The following is a 22,136-nucleotide window of genomic DNA, read 5'->3' on the forward strand; positions in this document are numbered from 1 at the left end:
AGATTTAATAGGAAAAAATATTATTAGGAAGAAGCATAATTCTTTAGTGGCAACAGTTGGCCAATTGACATTTTCTTGCCACAACACCACATAATTCTCTTGATACCAAGGACAAGGTCTTCCATGACCTTGAAGTTGGTTGTCTGACTACTTAGTCACATAATTGCTGTAACCTCAAACTACTGTACTACCACATAATTACCCTTGCAAACTTTGTCAGACGTTACTGCATCGGTTGTAAAATAATTTTCACTGAACTCTTTGTCATTTTGTGAACTCTGAATGAAGGATCTTAAACCCCTTTCTAACCCTGGCAAAAAACAAAGCCTCATTAGCTTTTATCGGCCGAGACATCAGTAATTGGTTTTCATTTTCAATTTTGTGAGACTGATTACCGTCTGTGCCGACGCTGATCATGCCGAATGTCACGCTGGCACGCTAATTAATTGACTTATCTCTGGGTCACTTCAACAATATCAATATTTCTTTTGTCTAGCCTTAGCCATTAGATATGATAAAACTAACACTGAGCAATAAGACACACCGTCTCCAGGCCTCGACTTATTTGGTTATCTGGATTTAATCATGCGCTTAATCATTTTATTAGTCGGCTTTGTTATATTTACTACTTATTGTAGGATCGACATTAGTCAGAGCTGCTGCCTCATTCATTAGAATGGCACTCAATCCCCCAACCTCTTTGCAGTCCATCCCCATCTGAATCCTCTAAATGTGATCTTCAGGTCAGGGTACTGATGACCAAAGCACGGTCTTACACATCAATGGTGAGCCAGAGTTTTGGGCAGATCAGTTTTCTATCATTGTCTGTTCTCAGTCCATTCTCACTCATTGCCTTTCTCTTTTCCACTTGAACCCCTTCTTCTGCCTCTCTTCACCATCAATCTGCACAGCCTTCTTTCAATTCCACAGACATGAACTTTAAAAACACCCGGCACAGTAAAATAACATAACATATGTAGGGAAACTTACAAGCTGTTTTCAAAGACACCCCAAAATAACTTCAGAGTATAAACTTTGACTTCTCAAAAGGTGAGAATAAGGAGGGGAGGAGCAGTGGGAAAACAAATAGAGCTTTTTCCTTTACAAAATGCTTTTCATGTAGTTTCTTCGAATAGCAACTTCATTCCCTATGTAAAAGTAGGCTGAACCTGGCGAGTGAGTGGTGGGCTTAAGGGCACGAGTTGGTGCTGAGCTGATGTCTGAATCTTTGATTCAACTGACATGTGAGGAAGAACAAAAAAAAAGGGGTGACGTGAGCAAAGGGTGAGAACTCTGAGTAGGTTTAACAAAAAAAACTACAAAATCCACAATTCTCCTTTGATGAGCGTGGCTTCAAAGCTTAGAAGGAAAGATCCGGCACAAGATGGCGCATTAACAGGCTCTCTGCTCACTTTCATGAAATCCCAGGAGGAGCCCCCCAACCCCCCACCCCCCACCCCCCCGAGTCGGTGATCACAGCACAAGCATCCCACCGCCACACACAGCGGGAAGAACAGGTTTCCTTGTGTGTGTCAGTGAGAGGATTTTGAGGACCTGTTTTGTTTTTGTGTTTGGTTGTGTGTGTCTGTGCCTGCATGCCTACACGTGGGGTTTGTCCACCAGTGTGTTCTCCACAAAATTGGCCCCGGGGAGCCCACCATTTAAACCCAAATAAATCAAGTGTGTCAGGGGGGGGGTTGTTGGAACACTGACATTACCACAGAGAGGAATACTGGTTGTCCGCGTCTTTGAGTTTCAACTCTGCCATCGGCTCTGCATAGACTAGAGATTTACTTCAGGGATATTAATGAAGTGAGCACCGGTGCATCATCTAGACATAGATGATGCAATGGATGGATGGTCTCCCAAGTCTTTACCTTGCCATTGAAGGTACACCACCTCATTGGTGGGTGTTTAGGTCAGATCAATACACTGATTGATTTAGGTGAGGATGGATATCTTTCCAGCACAAACTGGACTGAATTGGTATTAGATTAAATATGGGGGACACTGGCCCCTCAAGAAACTGAATCGATCCGAGGCTGGAGATCAATAGGCACCCAGGCCTAAAGGATGACAGGCGGCAAAATTAAGCCACCTAATAACCTTATATATACACACATGCTTTTTTCAGTATTGAAAGTCTACAGTGCCCTCCAAAAGTATTGGAACAGTGAGGCGAATTCCTTTATTTTTGCTGTAGACTGAAAACATTTGGGCTTGACATCAAATAATGAACGTGAGACCAGAGATCAACGTTTCAGCTTTTATTTCCAGGTATTTACATCAGGATCTGATGCACAACTAAGAAAATATCACATTTTGTTTGAATCCACCCATTTGTCATGTGATCAAAAGTATTGGAACAGATATACTTAAAACATATTTAAGTGAATAAGACTTAATATTTAGTTGCAAATCCTTTGCTTTCAATAACTGCAGCAAGTCTGTGACCCATTGACGTCACCAAACTTTTGCATTCTTCCTTTTTGATGCTTTCCCAGGCTTTCACTGCAGCCTCTTTCAGTTGTTGTTTGTTTTGTGGGGTTCCTCCCTTCAGTCTCCTCTTAAGCAGGTAAAATGCATGCTCTATAGGGTTTAAGTCTGGAGATTGACTTGGCCAGTCTAATACCTTCCATTTCTTGCCCCTGATGAACTCCTTTGTTGTTTTGGCAGTGTGTTTTGGGTCGTTATCTTGCTGCATGATGAAGGCTCTGCCAATCAGTTTGGTTGCATCTTTCCTTAAATTGGCAGACAAAATGTTTCTGTAGACTTCCGAGTTCATTTTGCTGCTGCCATCATGTGTTACATCCTCAATGAAGATTAATGAGCCCGTCCCAGAAGAAGCCATGCAAGCCCAAGCCATGACATTACCTCCACCGTGTTTCACAGATGAGCTTGTGTGTTTGGGATCATGAGCAGTTCCTTTCTTTCTCCAAACTTTAGCCTTTCCATCACTTTGGTAAAAGTTAATCTTTGTCTCATCAGTCCATAAAACTTTGTCCCAGAATTTTTGAGGTTCATCTCTGTACTTTTTGGCAAATTCCAGCCTGGCCTTCCTATTCTTCTTGCTAATGAGTGGTTTGCATCTTCTGGTGTAGCCCTTGTACTTTTGTTCATGAAGTCTTCTGCGAACAGTAGATAGTGATACCTTCACTCCTGCCATCTGGAGGTTGTTGCTGATCTCACTAACAGTTGTTTTAGGGTCTTTCTTTACAGCTCTCACAATGTTTCTGTCATCAACTGCTGATGTTTTCCTTGGTCTACCTGTTCGACGTCTGTTACTTAGTACACCAGTAGTTTTCTTCTTCTTCAGGACATTCCAAATGGTTGTACTGGCTATGGCCAATGTTTCTGCAATGGCTCTGATTGATTTTCCATCTTCTCTAAGACTCACAATTGCTTGTTTTTCACCCAAAGACAGCGCTCTGGTTTTCATGTTGTTTTCACCTCTGAATACAGTCTGCATAGACAAAACCTATCTTACCCAATCTGAACCTGAGTGTAGACATTCAGTGGTATTTATTGATTGAATAATGTATGTAATAGGACACACCTGGGCAACAAAACACACCTGTCAGTCACATGTTCCAATACTTTTGCTCACGTGACAAATGGGTGGGTTCGAACAAAAAGGTGATATTTTCTAATTTGTGCATCAGATCTTGATGTAAATACCTGGAAATAAAAGCTGAAACGTTGATCTCTGGTTTCACATTCATCGTTTGATGTCAAGCCCAAATGTTTTCAGTCTACAGCAAAAATAAAGGAATTGGCCTCACTGTTCCAATACTTTTGGAGGGCACTGTATGTGTATAGGGACATATCGATTGAATAACTGATTGTGCTGGGCCCAGGTATTATATGGGGCCTACTGCACACTGAAGACAATCGTGATAGTGCTTAAACAATAGATGTCCTTCAAACAGACATATCTGACAATAATGGGAAAACAAGGAAGGAAGGTTCTTTAAATGATCAAACAGAAGTTCCCAGACTTGTATATTATTCAAGTGAAATATCAAGAAGCATGTCATTTAACTACCATAAAAGAGCAGTACCAACTTGGTGTGACTAATCATATTCTTGATTGGTTGATATGTATGGTGTATGATTTGAACATCACGGAGGAAGTGACTCTAAGTGGCAGTTGGGGTCACCATGGGTGGACTCTTTGCTGTATGTTTACGTTAAGTGGTATAACTAACGAAGGAATTGCCATTTCTGAAATGGTAGTGCAGCCTGCTAAACCTCAAAACTAAATAACACAATTATAACTGCTTCTAATACACATCTATGTACACACACATCTCTGGGAGACATCACAAATGTGGCATGGGCAAGCTAATTGGACATAACACAGACAGGATTCTAATTACATTCAAAGAAGGAACATTAGGGGTAATGAGCTTTTTTCCTAAATATTTTGAAAGATATGTTGTTCTGGTAATGACTTTTCCTTGTTTTGTCTTTCCAACTGTACTTCATTAAGGGGCATGTGTGCAAATGTATGTGCACAGATGCTGGCTTGTGTGTCCACGCTTTACACAGGTAATTACTCAGGAAAGGGTAAAGGCATGATAAGGAGAGAGCGCCACCATTTGTTGAGATTAAGTACTGCAAGATGTGCGTCTGATTCTCTCAGCTGTCAAACCCTCAGGCATGGGGATCCCCATCACAAACATGGGATCTGGGGACTCATGAATGGCTTTTAAACTTGTCCCAGTAAAATGAAATGTTCGACAAGGATGCAAAAATATGAATACAATGAGTTCATCTAAGTGCTTGATGTCAACATTTACTATATGACTTACTGTGAATAACAATAAATGCATTGCCATGCTATACAGTGAACATGCAATAAGTAGGTAAAACTCAAACAATATATATATATTTTTTTTTTTCTCAAGACTAAAGGCTTTTATATGTACGGATGAATCTGTTTTGGCAGATTAGCAAAGGGTTACTTAAACTTGATGTGTCTTGTTATCAATAAGGGGCCTCCGCAGTGAGTACCCCCCCGCTTAGAGTACACAGGAGTCGGAGCTAAGGTGTGAAATTAACCTCAAGGTCGCACTGTGGATCAGGATCCTATAGCTTTCACCAACGGATCTGCTCCTGTGACGCACAAAATCCTAAGAAATCCCCTATGGTTTCACAAATTGATGAAAAGCCAGTGACAATCTCCAACTAATCCATATTGGCTCATTAGCACCCATTTGCAAAGAAGTGTTTGTGGGCAAAACGTTTGAATTTGTGATATTCGTGTTTAATAATTAGTGTCATTTGATTTCTTATAGATTAGGTCCTTAGAATCTCATGGTGGTGCTATAGCAACCATAAAATTAATATTTATCCATAAGAAATCTAAGAAGCCAGTCGAGAAGATGTCTACTACTCACTGGACATAATAGGCCGTCCCAAGCCTCCATCTGCCATGGAATTGGATTCAATTTCCTCCAGCGTTCAATCACAGGTCAGAAATATTGGGGTTATTTTCGATTTGTTATTAGGTTTCAAATCATTTAGTGGTTTCATTGAAGATCTGTTGCCCAATTTAAAAAACGTTTTTCTCTCTGAAAGATTTGTATTATGCCTCCTCCATGATTAAACACAATTCAATATAACTTATTATTGAATATTGAACCTCATTGCTTAAAGGAATTGTATTGATTTTCTTTATTCACATTTGACACATTATCATTAGTGCTGTCAAACAATTAAAATATTTAATCGCGATTAATCGCATTAATGTCATAGTTAACTCGCGATTAATCAATTAATCGCACATTTTTATCTATTCTAAATGTCCCTTGATTTATTTTTGTCCCATTCTTTTTTCAAATTTTAAAGCTCTTATCAACATGGAAAAGTGGTTCGGATTGCTTCGTGCAAATATTTTTTTTTATTGAAAACAACATTGCAATCGCCTGGCTTTGACGAGGGGGCGGAGAATTCGCATGAATCGCATCAGCTGTGTGCTTGGCCATCAAGTGGTATTTCAGACTGGACGTGCTGCGATGATAGCTCAGTTAACAACGACAAAACACACAGATCACTTTGGTCTTGTCAATGGAACCATTTGGCAACTTTTTAAAAGTAAACTTTCCATTCAGAATCTTATTGGCATCCATTTCGGCGTCTCGCGCTCGCCATCCACTCAAAACGTAACGTTAGCCTACTACCAGAGAATGTCTAATATCCGTAAACGGGCTCTGCTACTACTCTTTAGCCGGCTCTCAAGCCAAACAAGTGTGTGTGGCGTGCCTGTTGTTTTATTTCCGGTCTAGCTAGATCCGGTGTGGTGTTGTAGTCTTTCTAACATTGGTAATTGTTGCAACAGCATGTGAGAAAAACTACAAAGTTTGCTAGGCCAAAAAGAGCGTTAATCTCGCGATAAAAAAATTGACGCCGTTAATTTGGGTTTGCGTTAACGCCATTAATAACGCGTTAAACTGACAGCACTAATTATCATCAATCCTCCACCAAATTTCACAGTACATGTGACATTAGCTTCTAGGCCTCTCCAAGTCTGCATCCAACCATAAAATGTCCAGGGGTCTCCTTTATAAAGCTTGCGTTTGCACAAAACTGGGCTGAAAATGTGCGTACGTCACTTTCCACACTAAGGTTGTGATTTATAAAAAACAAACTTGACGGGAGAATGTGCGGTCCTCCACGCAAAGTCTGACCCTGCCGTAGGCCTACGCACATTTTGGAAACAGTTGGATTTGGCAATGCAGATGACCGTACTGTAGTCAGACTGCAGAAATTGAATGTGGGAAGAATATTACTCGTAATATTTATATTTTGTTTTCCTCACATACATTATTTTCATTCAATTTCATGTTTATCATGAAGATGACATCCAGCAGTGTTATTTCGCTTGTACTGAGTGATTCTACCTTTAGATAACTGCAAAACACAGTGTACAACTAAATATATTTATTTAATACTGTGCAAATATCCTCATATGTAAAAAACTGGAAATACAGTCGTTAAGCTCCCGTGCAATCGCTACACTCTACGTCCTCGTTATCAGTCCAGACTTTAATAGATTACTGTTGATAACAAAACGCTTTTGTTTTCAAATTGTATCTCGACTCGCAGTATCACAGTTGACGCCACTCGCACAGTTTTTTTTAATTGGTGATCTACCGGCCACCACATTTTCGAGGAGTTTTCGGGCTCCACCAATAGGCTAACAGTCATGATGAGATACTAGATTAGCATTCATGAGGTGCTTTGCATTGACTATTTATATTAAAAAATGGGCCTGTTCAGGGCGGGGTACAATGATGATTCACGTATGCACACTTGTGGGTAATCTGTGATTTATAAAGGGAACATTGCGGGCAGGTGTGCGTACGCACGGTTTTATAAATCTGAATTTTTGTGTGCGTACGCCATTTTAGGCTTTTGGCCGTACAAACACATTTAGTAATAATCCTACGCACAGTTTTATAAATGAGACCCCAGGTGTTGGGCAAAGCTGAAAATGTGACTGTATTCTACTTGGACCCCGGTTCAATGCTGCTTGCAAATTTAATTCTAACTGTTGTTTTTCACCTTATTTCTCATCAAAGCCAAAGACATCTTTGGGGTCCTTACATTTTCCCAAACCAAGAAACACTTAGCATAAGAGTGGTCTGCTTTCAGAGCCCTACTGTACCTGAGTGTGTTGCCATGGAGATTAGAACCAGCAGCAGAGTTCTACTCTTTGTATTTGTTCAGTTTATATCTGCTTCAGCAGGCCAGGCTAGAGGCTGCACAAGCTGAGTGGACTATCTCTAGTGGTCTATATCCCCCAACTGTCAGAATTTGAAAAGTTGATCTTAAAGGAAAAAACATACAAAGTTATTTCTCGTAATTACTTGCCCACATAGGAACAGTTATTGGTAAAAATAAGTGGGTGGGTGGCAGGTCATTCATTGTCAGTGTTGCAGTAGTTTTATTGATCTACCCAGACATGATTTCATAGCGGAAAATAGAAGCTCTGAATGTGCTCTGATAAAGCAACTTAATAACAATGTTTGGAAAAACTTGTATTACCAGACTTTGCACATTGAACATACTGTATAAGTTGCAAAAACTATGTATGCTTTGCTCTTTTTGTGGGTTTAATATTATATTTGATTGCTTTTTCGAATGTTTAGTTCACATATAACTCAAATGTATTTATTTATAAATTAATAAACTGTCGAGAGGAGCAGGACCAAGAATTCCAACATACCTGTACTTTTGCTTGTAACAAAAGGCAAATTAACTTAGAAAACACAGTATGCTATAGAATTTTCTCACAGTTTCCTGAGTGTCCAACAATTTGTGTACATTTGCAATGTGCTGGCAGTTTTGACATCAGTAAACACGTTAATTTATGTAACTAAATTCAGTCTCTATACTGAAAGGATATCCACTTGATATTGTCGTTCTGTTTGCTAACCAGCCCCTTTGAAAGCAGCTGATCATCGGTTCTAAAAGCAAATTTGCTTCTAAATAGCTAAACAGAATATCCCTATTTTCCTCACTACGCTTAGTTTTATTTCATTGCGAATGCCTTTGTCACGCGTCATGACAGGCCTGATGGACCAAGCATAATTGGGGTTTAAAAAAAATACAACCACTTTCTGTCAACTAACCCCTATTTTACACCAAGCTGGAGCAGAGGGTGGGAAAATTGTAAATCAACAGGATTGATAAATTTATACATCATAATCTTGGACAGTGAAAGTACTTAAACGAAAGCACGAAAAAAGAATACCAAAGGATTTATTGCCACAAAATACACAATAAAAGGAACAAGTCAGACATGGGTGACAAAAGCACCCGTCTTTCTCCCACTCTACCTAGGCTCTGGTATTTCTTTCTCATCCCAGTGATGAGATAGCTAGTGAGTCAGCAAACACCAATGTGCTACTTCACAGGTGGTTGACATAGCAGCTGATGAAGAAGAATTCCCTGCCAGTCACAATGATGAGCCAAGACCCCAAAACAGCAATCCCAGTGCCAGGAGCCACCTACATACAACAATGATTGCTATCTCTTTCTTGTCAGCCATACTGCACTTCTGCTTGCTTGTTAAAAACGTGGAGCTGCTTGTGTGAGTTTGTAGTTACACATTTTCGTTCTCCTTGGTCTTTTTCTCTTAGATCGACGGTGTTCATTATTTCATTTGAATTTAAAAGGGGACCACAGACTGGCTGATTGTCTTTTTGATGCAGATTTCCTTGGTCTGCAATTGTACTTGTTAGGTTTGCATTCGTTAACCCATATGTAAAAAAATAGGAGAGCATGAATAAAACAACAAAAGTACGTGCCTTACTAATAATAATAATTACCCCCACATACTTTCTCCTCTTCTAAGCTCTGTGACAAGCTCAGTGTTTTGCCTTTGAAGAAATTTGCTTTGCTAAACAATTTCCTATTTCCCCTTGTTTCAAAACTCGTCTGCCTACTGCACAACAATTATTCTGTCTAACAGAAGTGGGGAGTGCCCAACATTTGTTTGTGGCCAATGCGGTTGACAACTAAAGTTACTATAAATATAAATCCTAATTCAAAATGTCACGATGCAGGGAAGGTGATACAAAACACCTAAGGGATTCAAAAACCCACCTGCTCAGGGTAGCCCACTCTAATGTTTTGTACATAAAGAGGACAACATATTATTCTGACCAGGGAATTTAATGTATGGACCTAGGCATAGAACCCTATGGTGAGACGTTAACATGTTCAGGTTTATAATTGTTATTATTTATTATTATTAAGTATGTTGGATTTTTTATGCAAATTGCTGTGCTTTTTAATGCTCATCCAGACAGCCATTACACATGCCAAAATAATGAGATACTGCCTGAGGACAGTTGTAGGTTCCTATAGACCTGGTTACTAGCCTGAAGTTATGATAGATCCACCACTCAGAGTGCAACACCAGGTTGAGGAAAATGTCCATGAGCTGATTCTAAATGGTTTAGCAGAACGTCTATACCTCGTCCTTCTCTCCTCACTCTCCTTTTGTCCACTTTGCCAGTGTAAATGTTGAGTACCATTTTTTTTTTTTTACTGTTCGAATCTCAAAACAAGCCAGCAGGCTTTGGAAGTACCACTCCATCTCAAACAAACAAATCAATGGATGTGGCATACCTACCTAAATCCCTACTGGATATCTCTCCCTGCCAGTGCTAAACCTCCTCCGATCCCTCAGAGCTTAATGTCGTTCAAGAACAAAATCGATGGGTAATCATATTTGCACTAATCCTGAGTGAGTGGCAAGGGGGCCATATATGTGGAATTGAGACAAACCCACTTGAGTGTAGGGTCATCGAAGAATATAAATACAACGATTGGGAATGTTCCCAATCAGAGGTAATTAATGTGTAATTAGGCCTTACTGTGTGTCCATATTTGCCAAAACAGCCCCATAACGGGAATGCAGGAATTACCCCTTTACATTTCTTGCTAACATCTTCTAACATCCATGAGAATGTTACTATTCGCCACAGGTTTGCAGACCACTGTGAGAGGACTGTTCCCCCATATCACATTCCCTGTAAAAGCCTTGGGCCGGTCCTGGGCAAACTGACTAAAATCATCAATTCCCATCCCAAACAAGGTCATAGTGACATTACCGAACAGTTTCCAACACTGTCCCAGACATACATAAACTAAACAAAGCCCAAAACTTGAACACAACATTACACCAACACAAACAAAAGACATGAACATTCGTGGTCCCTTACTGTACAATAATTTAACTATCAACCAGACTACTATACTAGCCAACTATCGTTGTTATATATATATTAATATTATATATATTATCAAACTATGGGATGTGTTTTGGTGGGGAGTGGGGGGATGGTTGAACATTTGCAGGGGGTCCGAAGTATGAATTGAAAGTATAATTAAATTGGTATATAAAGGTGGATGGTGGTTTTCAAGTGGGGCAGACTGGTTTCGACCAAGACTAAACAGATATACAGTCAATTAAATTAGTTATCTACTTCACACTATCACAGCGATCTATGACTATTTCTATGTAAGGTGCTATATGTACCTGCATTTGTTTGAAGGCAGCTTGTTTAAATAACATACTGCTTTGCATGATTGGTGTCATGGGTCTGCAACAAACCAGAGTCTAAGATTCACCAGTATTTTACCTACAGCAGACACTGAATGAAATATGCATTTTGTGGCAACTTCAAGGTTTTACATTAATAAGGTGGGGAAATTATCGGTGGCATTTTCATGCTACATAATCATTGAGCACGTTAGACCTTTTTTTCCATCACATACGAATTGCAAATGCATAAGCAGATTCACTTAATTATTCAATGCACGTCTATGTGTATGTATGCGGGAAAAAGGATTGGAATGATTATGCACATACATTTCCTTTGAACCGTGCTTCTTTTATGCATTGTTCATTCCTTTTCGCAGAGTTGTGCGCAGTGGCATGACTTTGATTCCTCCTGTATGGGAGAACAACAGAGGGTGTACCCTCACAAAGGGACTGATGTGGCTTTAAAGTAGATCACTTTGGAGAACATCCTGTCCAGTTAACCGTTGTCCTTGAATATATCAATGTATGTCTCCAATTCTGCAGGCCCATCTGGTCAAATGTTCTACTTTCTCTGAAAATCGATAGGTCAAGATGGGTATGTACAACCTATGAATATTTCAAATTCTGTTAAACTAAGCTTTACAAATAATCATCTTAGAGTTGCCATGAATATTCAATGCTATGTCCAGACAGAAATGTGAATGCTATGACTCCAAATTGGATTCTATAACTGATTAGACACTGAAATCACAGAGCAACTGAAATGACAATGCTATTTCCAGACCCCTACTAGAAACAAAAGAGCAAACACATTGGCCCTTTAAATATGCAGTAGAACCCTTCTTTGATCGTTGGACTGCAGTGTTTTGTGCTCTTGTCATTGTAATGATCATTAACTTGCCATTTTCAAAGCTTTTCCTGTGACCTGATGCACATAAGAGTGTTTGTTGCAGTAAAAGAGGGGGTTGTGATTTGAAAAGAGTAGATTTATCTTTGAAGTGAAATAGTTGTGCCTGGAGAGAATGTGATTTTCACAGTTTTAGTTGGAAACTGACTCCCACCACACACACACCCCCAAACACAAGCAGAACAGCCTCAAAGAACAGCCAGACTTCTGCTCACTCGTTTGTTTTTAAAATGTTCCCATTTGGTTCAGGCCTTCGGGTAATCTCTACCTTTAAAACAATATTGAAATTCATACGCATAGGAACCGATTAAGTTCCCATACCGAGTACATAAATTGTTATTACACTTTTTTAAATGTTTTCACATTTTGATCTTAAACCACCTGTTCTTTGGGAGTTCTGGGACATAATTAGAAAAAAAAAGAATAGATCTGCTATTTTTTCTTCTCCATTTCACCCTCATCTTAGGCGATCAGGAATACAAGTTTGTTACAAAATGAACGAAACTCTGGGAAACGGTTGATTGGGCAGCCCAATCACATATAGTGTACATGTTTCAGACGAGTGGAGCTGCAAATTATTCACAATATTTTACCTGAAATAACCCCTTGATGGAGAGATAGCTCTTCACATTCATCTTGCAGTGCCTATAGAGAGCTATATCCATAACTCCTGAATTTTAATTCTGTTTACTTTAGTAAACATAAATCTGTCAAGTGTGGTGTGTATCGTTTTGTAAAACATATGCATTAAATATGCATAAATTAAACATGTCTCCAGTATCATGGAATCACATTGGGCAAGGGGTTGAGTTTGTGCTTCATTTGTAGAATGTACTTCCCCTGCAAAGGAGGGAAGGTGATACCTTCATTCTTACCTTCCTCCCAGCCCTGGGGACTTCCTCCCTTTTCCATCCTCTCGCTCCCGTCTTCCCGAGGGTCATCAGCTGCCACAATGCTCCAAGTGAATCCTGGGTTATCCCCTGGGTTTCTCTCGCATGACTTTGAGTTGCTGAGACACCGCCCCACTGAAGACAGGAGAGACATTAGAACATTAGTCTGGCACAGACTGACTTCTTTGGGGTCCAAGCAGTTCTGGTGGATAGATTCCAGTGTTGCAGTAAGAAAACGTGTTTCGCCTTTTAGTTACATTTTACAGTGTTTGGAACTTCACAATCCACAAGCAGACAAATGACACTGCTTTAGTTCATGGATTGGTCAAATCATTTCCAAGAAGCATGGCGCCAAGCTTTCTTTATCCTTTTTATTATTACACCATTAATCAAATTGGTTTACTTGTCTTGTGGAGTAAATGCTTGCATCCATCCATCCGATCACTTTAAATCAACAGAGGACGCTTCCAGATTTGTGTAAACCGTTTCCGAAAAGTTAACCACATCATCTTTGCTTTGATAGCTTCATCGCAACCTTAACTATGCAGTTAACATGAAGTACAATGATTTGGTTTGTGAAGAGAAAGATTGTGTGGGAAGTCTCAGAAATTGAGAATGTTTCTGATCTTGTATAAACTAAACTTGATTAGCTCTAAGACAAGCCCTCATCAGCTTCAAATCAGGGTCACAGTGATATAAACGCGGTTTCCATAAGCAAACAATTTGAGAAGTACTCCCAATGTCTGGGGAATTGGGAATCTCAGGCTTTTGGTGAAATTGTTGTTTTCAACTGGAGTCATAACCACTGCTTCTGCAGTGATAACAAATCTATTTTTTTTAAGTAGCTGAGAGAAATATACATTTTTTAATCCGTTCATCCCTCCCTCTCATTCTCCATCCCTCCGCCTCTCTCTCTCGAGGACGACCACCAGCAGAGTTGTCCCAGTGGTTCGGTAACTGGCAATCTATTTGATGGAGCAGCAGGACCGCTCTATCAGTTTTTGATGGCTTATCACTCTGTGGCCTGTATGACACTAGCCCACACAGTGCCATGGACTACCCATCATTCAGCTCTGCCTCCTCACTCTCTAAACTATTTATTCAGTGACATGGTGTACCATGGAGTACCTTTTGCATGACTTCCTACCTACCTGGGTTGGTATTAATTTGTTTGGTATTTTAGTATGGGAATTCTGTTAAACAGTAGTTGAAACTTTTTTTTGATTGATTACAAAGGAATGAGATCATGGCGGTTACATAAACGTTTTGAAATACAAAGGTTTACCGTTCCAAAACAATCCTGACACTTGCTCATATTCTTCACCGGTTTTGGTTTGGCAGATTTCACAGTGATTAAAGGGTTACACATGGCAAGCAACAAGACAGACATAAAAGAACAAACATTGCATCCGTCAGTTCTGAACCAGTAAAGACAAACAAAACACAGGAGTCGACCCAGATTAAAGTTTAAAGGAGGAATTGACACCCCTGTAATGACTAGAAAACTGTAAGTATACAGTCTGGCCAGGAAGAATGATATTATTTTGTAGGTTAACCTTTGAAACACAGCTTGCAGTTGTAACTGCTCTCAGTTTGCTCATATTTTGTTTCAGAAATCCAATAGTTCAGTGTATTACTGTGTTGTTTTACAGTGAAGCCTTCGTATGGTTAGCTCACAAAAACCTCAATAGAAAACTAAAATGAACCTCTGACCTATTGTGTAACTTAACTTAACTAACAGAAATTGCGTGTCAAGTGGCTGAGCGGTTAGGGAATCGGGCTAGTAATCTAAAGGTCGCCAGTTCGATTCCCGGCCGAGCCAAATTACGTTGTGTCCTTGGGCAAGGCACTTTACCCTACTTGCCTCGGGGGAATGTCCCTGTACTTACTGTAAGTCGCTCTGGATAAGAGCGTCTGCTAAATGACTAAATGTAAATGTAATTGCAATGCCACACAAATGAATCAATTTATTCTGCCTCTGAACCACTGGAACTGAAAGCTAATTAGGGCCCAATACATGTATAAAGCATGCAACAACTCACCTCTGAAATAAAACAAATAATGGCTTGATTTCAGTTAGACTTAGTGTCCTTTGAAATTCTGCAAGACTTCCAAAATTACAGACGACTGAAGCTTAATGAGGTGTCAAGGAAGTACTGCAACATTAGGTCTGCTTCAAATTGCAGGGATACTCCATTAAGCCATTCCTGCTTTTGAATGGCATTAGGAATAATCATTCACCAACCACTTAGTGACAGTAAAGATATTGGTTTTAATGACAAGAATGTGTTGTTTTTAGACACACTGATTGCCACAGCCAAGAGCCATTCAGAACCTTAAAGATGAAGCCCACAAAGGGGAAGCTTGAGGAATCAAGGTTGAAGAGGAAGCTAATCGCAGAGCATGGTGAGGCAGGTGAAACTGTGGTGTTGTTGGAATTTTGCTTAGTCGGGTTGGTGCTATTTGCTTGACATATTGTAGACCCAATATACATGAAAGTCAAATATGAATATATGTTTTTGTTGACCTTTAGAATAGCAACATTGGATACGCATACTTATTTTCACCAGAAGTGTCCAGAAGCTGTCTTTATATTTTCATATACCTGTAAATATACACATATTAATTCACTTAATATTTTACCATATAGGTATATATATATACTTGCCTCACAGAGCTCAACCATAAAACATTTCACAGCACACACAATAACTTAAACTACCTGTCTCTATACATATTTTACATGGAGATAGATGAAAACCAGCAAAAGGGCTCTTGGCACACCAATGCTGACACAATTTGCACTTCCATGCTTTACCAAATGAGGCTGAGATGTATGACTCAACACGGCTTTTCAACAAGAACCGGATGTGTCATCTGATTTTCCCACCTTATACATGAGAAAAGTGGGTAAGAATTGATGACTTACCAAATGACCAGGGACAGAGCTCTTATTGGCCATTCATCCTCATTTGGAGTCCTCATTTATTTTACATCTTAATGTCCCTTGAATACATAATCATATCTTTTTTGACATCGCTCAGTGAGCTGTTCTTATAGTAACTGTTCAGCCAGACTATAATTCTAATTTCAGCTACTGTCAACCCACTAGCAGGACATAATCATTTAAACCTATTTAATTCTTATTACGGTATCTAGGTTTCTGCCAAAAGGGGTATATTTTTGCAAACTTCTATTTAATGGGCCTGTAAAAACATAATTTCCCTCTGCTTTTTAACTTTTGATGAAGCTAAATGTAATAACTGGCATAATTGATAAAGTTGTTGATGCATGTATAGGAGACTTGAGGATAAAAATATGTTCCCAATGTACAGTAGACTTTTAAACTTAACACTTAATGTATTTTATACTGGATGTCACACAAGGACGTTACATTTGCGAGATTGGAGCAGTTTGTGCTTGGGACTTCTGTAGTCAAATCAAAAGAAGAAGAAAAAACATGGGGAATTAAAGACCTTTTGTAGCCATACCACTGAGAAATCTAGCCTATTCAAATGTGTTTCAGTTTACTAAGTAAAGTCTTCAGGATGCATTGTCAAAGTGAAAGTCAAGGCCGCAAATCTAAATATGCCACAAATATGTTCTTGCAATTAATGAAGTATGCCACCCTTTCATAGTGGAATACGTTTGCAGATGAAACCAACATGGAAATGATTAATGTCCAACTGTTGAACTTGACTGTTGACTGATGAATCATCTCATCATGGAAGTGAGATTTACCTGGGTCTGCTTTATGTCTTCTCCATCAGTGATTCTAAGGCACAATATTAGCCTTGGTGATTTAATCAATGTCATCACCATTATGTCTCATATAGTCTTGAAAAGCCTAAACTGAATAACTATGGACTATTCCACGCCATTAAATTACTTCTTCTGAATCTACGTCTTTCCATGGATTTGATTAGACCTCCGAATAAGCTCTAGGCATAACAGAGACTGTGGTAATTAAACTGTATCTATGAATACTAATGCTCCAGTGACAGCAGAACTGCTAGGCTCTGTGGCGCTTTGGACATAAGGTTAGGGAGTCATAAAGCACCTAAAGGCCTCGAAACGCATGATGCCGATACCATTTATAGACTGTAAAATTGCACGCCTCAAAATAGCCAATTATCAATTTTTTCCTTTTTATGTTGTATCGCAGTAGAGGTGGTAACCTCAATGCCCGTTGGTCTACAGGGCTAACAGAGCAGAGATTCCATTGGTCTACAGGGCTAACAGAGCAGAGACCCTGTTGTACAAAACCGAAGGCCTAGGCACAGCGTTGGTGGGTGCCGGATCACTAATGAGAGCCTGACATTGTGTGCATGTGGAAGAACTCACAACAAGTTTGGAGCAGAGAGACATTTGCAGCTACAATATTATGGGATGTTTAAATGTTACCCATCAGTGAGGTCAGTTCAGATTAGATTAGACTTTGTCATTGTGCAGTCAAACCATACAACGAAATGTACTTGTGCAGCCTCTAAAACAAAACTCACAAACATATAAAGAACATTATCAAGGCATAATTGAGTCTCAATGCACCCATTGAGTCCCATTGCATAGAATCCCTATCTAGAAAGTGCAAATGCATTGGCTGGGGGGTGGGGCATGATTGTTCATTCTCTAGATGCATTTGTAATGGTCAATAAATTAAGTGCTAGCATTATTGGTTGTTTATGGAAAGTATTCCTGAGCTGTATTCCATGAAGCAAATTGCTACAAATGTAGAGGAAACATTCGTTAACACCAAGCTCTACAGTAAATGTAGACATTTGAATACCAAACAAAACCTGTCAAACAATTGGATTTAACTGTGTCATCAAGGTTCTTCATTAGTTAAGAAGTGTGTCGTGACAGAATGACATGACCCCTCTCATCAAGGGCAGAGGTTGAATTCCTTGACGCTCTGACAGCATTGAAGACAGCAGTTTATACTCAAACAGACATCAGTCGTCTTGCTATAGAACACAAATGATCTTACTTCTTTTTTCAGCCATAAAGTAGCAAAAATTTGACTTGCATACTTGCACAAGGGCTTTTGACATTCTGTAAATTAGTCTGAAAAAATGTATGTCTGTATGCAGATAGATTTCAAAGAATGGTTTGACAGATCCCTGGGCATCCCTTTACATAGCTTATGAATACGTTCGTGTCATGAAGGTCCAAAAACGTATTTGTGACTTGAGCTTATTTATGCATTTCATTTACTTGTTTTACGACTCTAGGCATTCTATGGTGAATACATTCACTCCTTACATGGGATGAAACCACACTGTCAAATACATACAGCAGACAGACAGATGGATAAATGAGTATCGAGTCAGTTTTGACAGATGAGAGAGATGAAAGGCGACATCAACGGGATAAATGATATACGCAGAGATCAGATGATGCAGGCGACACATATTAATGGACAATCCCAAGCCCCTCCTCTTTTCTACTTGATTTTCTTCCCGAACATCCTATTTTGAGGGAAATCAATCTTGTTTTATCACTCGACAACCTGAAACTGGGCTTCAGGAGTGGTTGAAGGGGATGTGGGGTGGGGTGGCGTGAGGGGTAGAAGGACAGGAGAGAAGGAAGAAGGGTTGTGTCGCGAAAGGTTGAAGGATCCGGATGAAAAAGGAGGAGGAGGGCGGTGGTTGTGGTGATGGTGGGGGAAGCATAAAATGTTGTTTATGCAGCTGCTACTTGACAGGTTTCCATAGAAAGGTACGGGAGAAATCCTACCAAAATGACTGCTGTTTCCAGTTCCTCAAGCGCATAACCCCTTTCACCCTAAATCCTCTCACCCACTGATATCAACAATTCAGGTAACCTACCTGGTTGAGACTCAGGGGGTGGCTGGAAGTGACGCAAAGAACTGCCAGAGTCAAGACCTAACCATACTCTCGCCTTAGGGTGAAAAGACTCTCACATGAAATAAACATGAACTGGAGATATCCTTATTTAATAATAGTGCCAGTATCCACAGATATAGAACATAAGTCCAGGTCAAGGATGTATCTGTTTTTGAATACAAGAACCAGACAAGAGCTTCCTTAGTAGATCGCACCCTAAGTGTAGAAAACACTTCTCTATTTGGTCTGTATCCCTTTTGTATCTAGCGACTCAGAGTACAGAACACCAAGAAAATAAATACCTTTTGTTGGAAATTGTGTGTGTAAGGAAATAATTCGCCCTACTACTTGTGCCCAGAAGGAAGACTGAGAGCAAAGGAGGGTGAAAGATAGAGGTAGATAATTTCCATGGCACTGTTGGTCAGTCGAGAGAGAGAGATGAAGGGTGAGATTAGTGTTACCTTGAAGGTGGTGGCCAAGATGAAGAGTTAGATAGGGACATAGACACCCATAGAGTGCATACGGATTTAAGGGATGGAATATTTTCTAAGGGATTTATCCTGAAAAAAAAATTCACACAAGAAATGGCTGTTCCTCAGTGGCTTCTCAGGTCCTAGATGATTAACCACCCACTGAAGAATGCAGTACGAGCCTACAGCGTACACACACGCAATCTCATGCCCTCCACCACTCACACTAGAAATGCAATACTTTTAAATAGCCTGTGTGCCACATGCGCACTGGCAGTGAGGGAGTGAATTAGTGAATTAGTGATTGAATGACCAAAAGCATGCATTTTTGTGTCTGTCTTTGCCTTCATGATTGAGGGATGAGGGAGGTATTAGTGGTGGTAGTAAACACTGGTGGTAGGTAGGTAGGTAGGTAGGTAGGTAGGTAGGTACGTAGGTGGGAAGGTAGTTAGGTAGGTAGGTAGGTAGGTAGGTAGGTGGGTAGGAAAAGACGGGGTGAGAGAAAGAGGGAAGAAGGATGACTGGCTGGTGGTTGGGGAACATGGAGATGGGCGTGGTAGGCCAGGACAGGGAGATGAAGGGAGAGGTGTCTGTTGCTGGTGGCAGTAGAGGCTGCCATGGCGAGATGCCAGGCCGCCTTGTGCTGAGGGTAATAAATGCCAGCATGCAGCAGATGCTGTAGGGACAGCTCAGATCTATCACCAGACGCTGCAGGAGTAGCGCTCATCCTAAACCACCGGCTCCTTTCCTCCATCCCTTCACCTCCATTCACCTCCCTATATCTTGAATGGCAGCTGAGGTAATATGGGTCTAAACAAACACTCAAGAGCAAGCACGTGCACACAAGCATGCCCTCTTTCTCAAAAACACACATGTACTCTATGTCACATCCCTCTCCACCTCTGACACCTTCTGTTCCTACCAGTCCTATCTGTGCTGAGCCCTATCCACAGCCAATCAGGCTGCCTTTGTTCCATGTCAGCTCCTCCTTCGTGGTATTTGATTTACACACATGTGGAAGTGCACACGTATAGAAGCACTAAAGCACACACACAAAAAAAAACATTATCACATACGATACGTGGATCTATGTTTGTTGCTGTTAAGATTTTATTTCCATGGATCTTGAGGGCTCTCTTGGAGTTTCAGTATTAATTTTGAACAGTTGTGATCATCTGCACTCTAATTGTCCAGATGCGTTTCCTATCACGCCAGCCAAGTCGCTTGTTATTTCAGCCCCAGGGGGCAAAGTTGTTGTTAACTGATTTTCTCTCATCTGTTCACACTTCTATACATTTAGTATTGTTCATTCCGGAATGCAGCGGTTTAGGCTGAGCTCGGTGACTCCACCGCCCCCCCCCCCCCACCCTTTGTGAAAATGGTCGAAACTGAGGATGGAGTATGGATCAGAATCCGATGGTCCCCAAAAATCTAAACCAGGTCTCTAGTTGAATTTTGGCCAAAACGAAATGGCCCCAGTACCATTCATTCACCACCCCTCCACTTATTTTCATTTTTTTATGGGCCACAATAAGGGGAGGTGACTTTCCTGTCGGAGTGGAGCAGAGGCGGACGTGGGCACAGCTGTCTGCTTGATGGACCAGCTCACTCTAAATCAGTGCGGGGGTTCCCATCAATGGACTGACACCAATTACCGAGCCTGCGGGGCTGGCTGTCACATGAGGCCAAGCCGTGGTCCCTCGGCGCCGGCCAATAGGAAGTGTTTCATAAACAGTCGGGTGACAGTTTTGTGCCAGTAAGGCTCAGAATTATCCTTTACAGAGCAACCTTTGACCCCTTGGTGGAGAGGCCCCTGGTCTTAAGGGACTTGGAGAGACTGAGGTGAGATGACAATATGGACATGCACACACACTCATATTCCAGAGCTGTGGGTAGTCTGGACAGGTATACACATACACACACACAAACACATACTCTACAGACACGCTTACACAAACATACTGTACACACTCAACCTCATACACATACACTAATGAATTCCCTCAATCCCATTTGATGGACAGTGGTTTTGGGGGTAATTATTGATTGGGTAGTACTTTAGAATTTTCTATTCCAGTTCAGTAGTGGTTATGTCCCTCGGGTGCTTTAAAACTACAGTATGTCGTGTCCAATAAGCAGGATGTGTGAAGTAGTTGTACACTGATTAAATATGTCTTTGTCAATCACAGGGGCAATACAGACATGTCTCTCAAAGATTTCCAGATATTAGTCTTGGCCTTCAGGGGACCGGCAGACCGGCAGGTACTCGTTTTGAACATCCCTTCCGAAATGTGGTCAAATAAACTCAAACTGTGACATTAGGACCACTGAATAATGGCCATGAGGACTCAATAGGCTTGTGTGGGCAACACAAACGGTAACAGAAATACAACTGTTTTCAACAGTTCATGATCAATTCATGATTTGTCTTTAATTTGCATCGTTATTGTGTGTTCATGTTTTTAAACCATTTTATTAAGAAACCTCATAAATGTTTCTCGCAAAACAAAACAAGTGTGCTGTGCCTGAATAATATGTCAGCGTTGAAGCAAAAGTTAAAAAAATTAAATGTAGGGAACTTCAAGGAGTTTTAGAACAGTTGGAACTCTCTTTTTTTAAGAATGAAGGCAGTAACATCATCAGGATTTCCAGTAGGTCCTGAGGGCACACAAAAAAACACACAAAAGAAAACACATGGATATCGAAGGACCAACCAGCTGGAGCAGTAAGGGGTCACATGACTAGCTCTCAGAGACAGACTGATGCAGAGAAACAAGAATGTGACCAGTAACCAGATTTCAGCCCAGATTGTAACCCTGTGACTCTTACTCCACAACTTCCCTCCTTATCATCAAAGGTTACAATAATCTAAATGTGTTAGCACTTTAATTATGTTGCATCTACGACTATGTTTAAAGGAAATATAGACCTATATAACGTACCACACACCTTTATTGGGAA

Source organism: Hypomesus transpacificus, chromosome 3 (genome assembly GCF_021917145.1).
Source record: "Hypomesus transpacificus isolate Combined female chromosome 3, fHypTra1, whole genome shotgun sequence".
Classification (NCBI taxonomy): Eukaryota; Metazoa; Chordata; class Actinopteri; order Osmeriformes; family Osmeridae; genus Hypomesus; species Hypomesus transpacificus.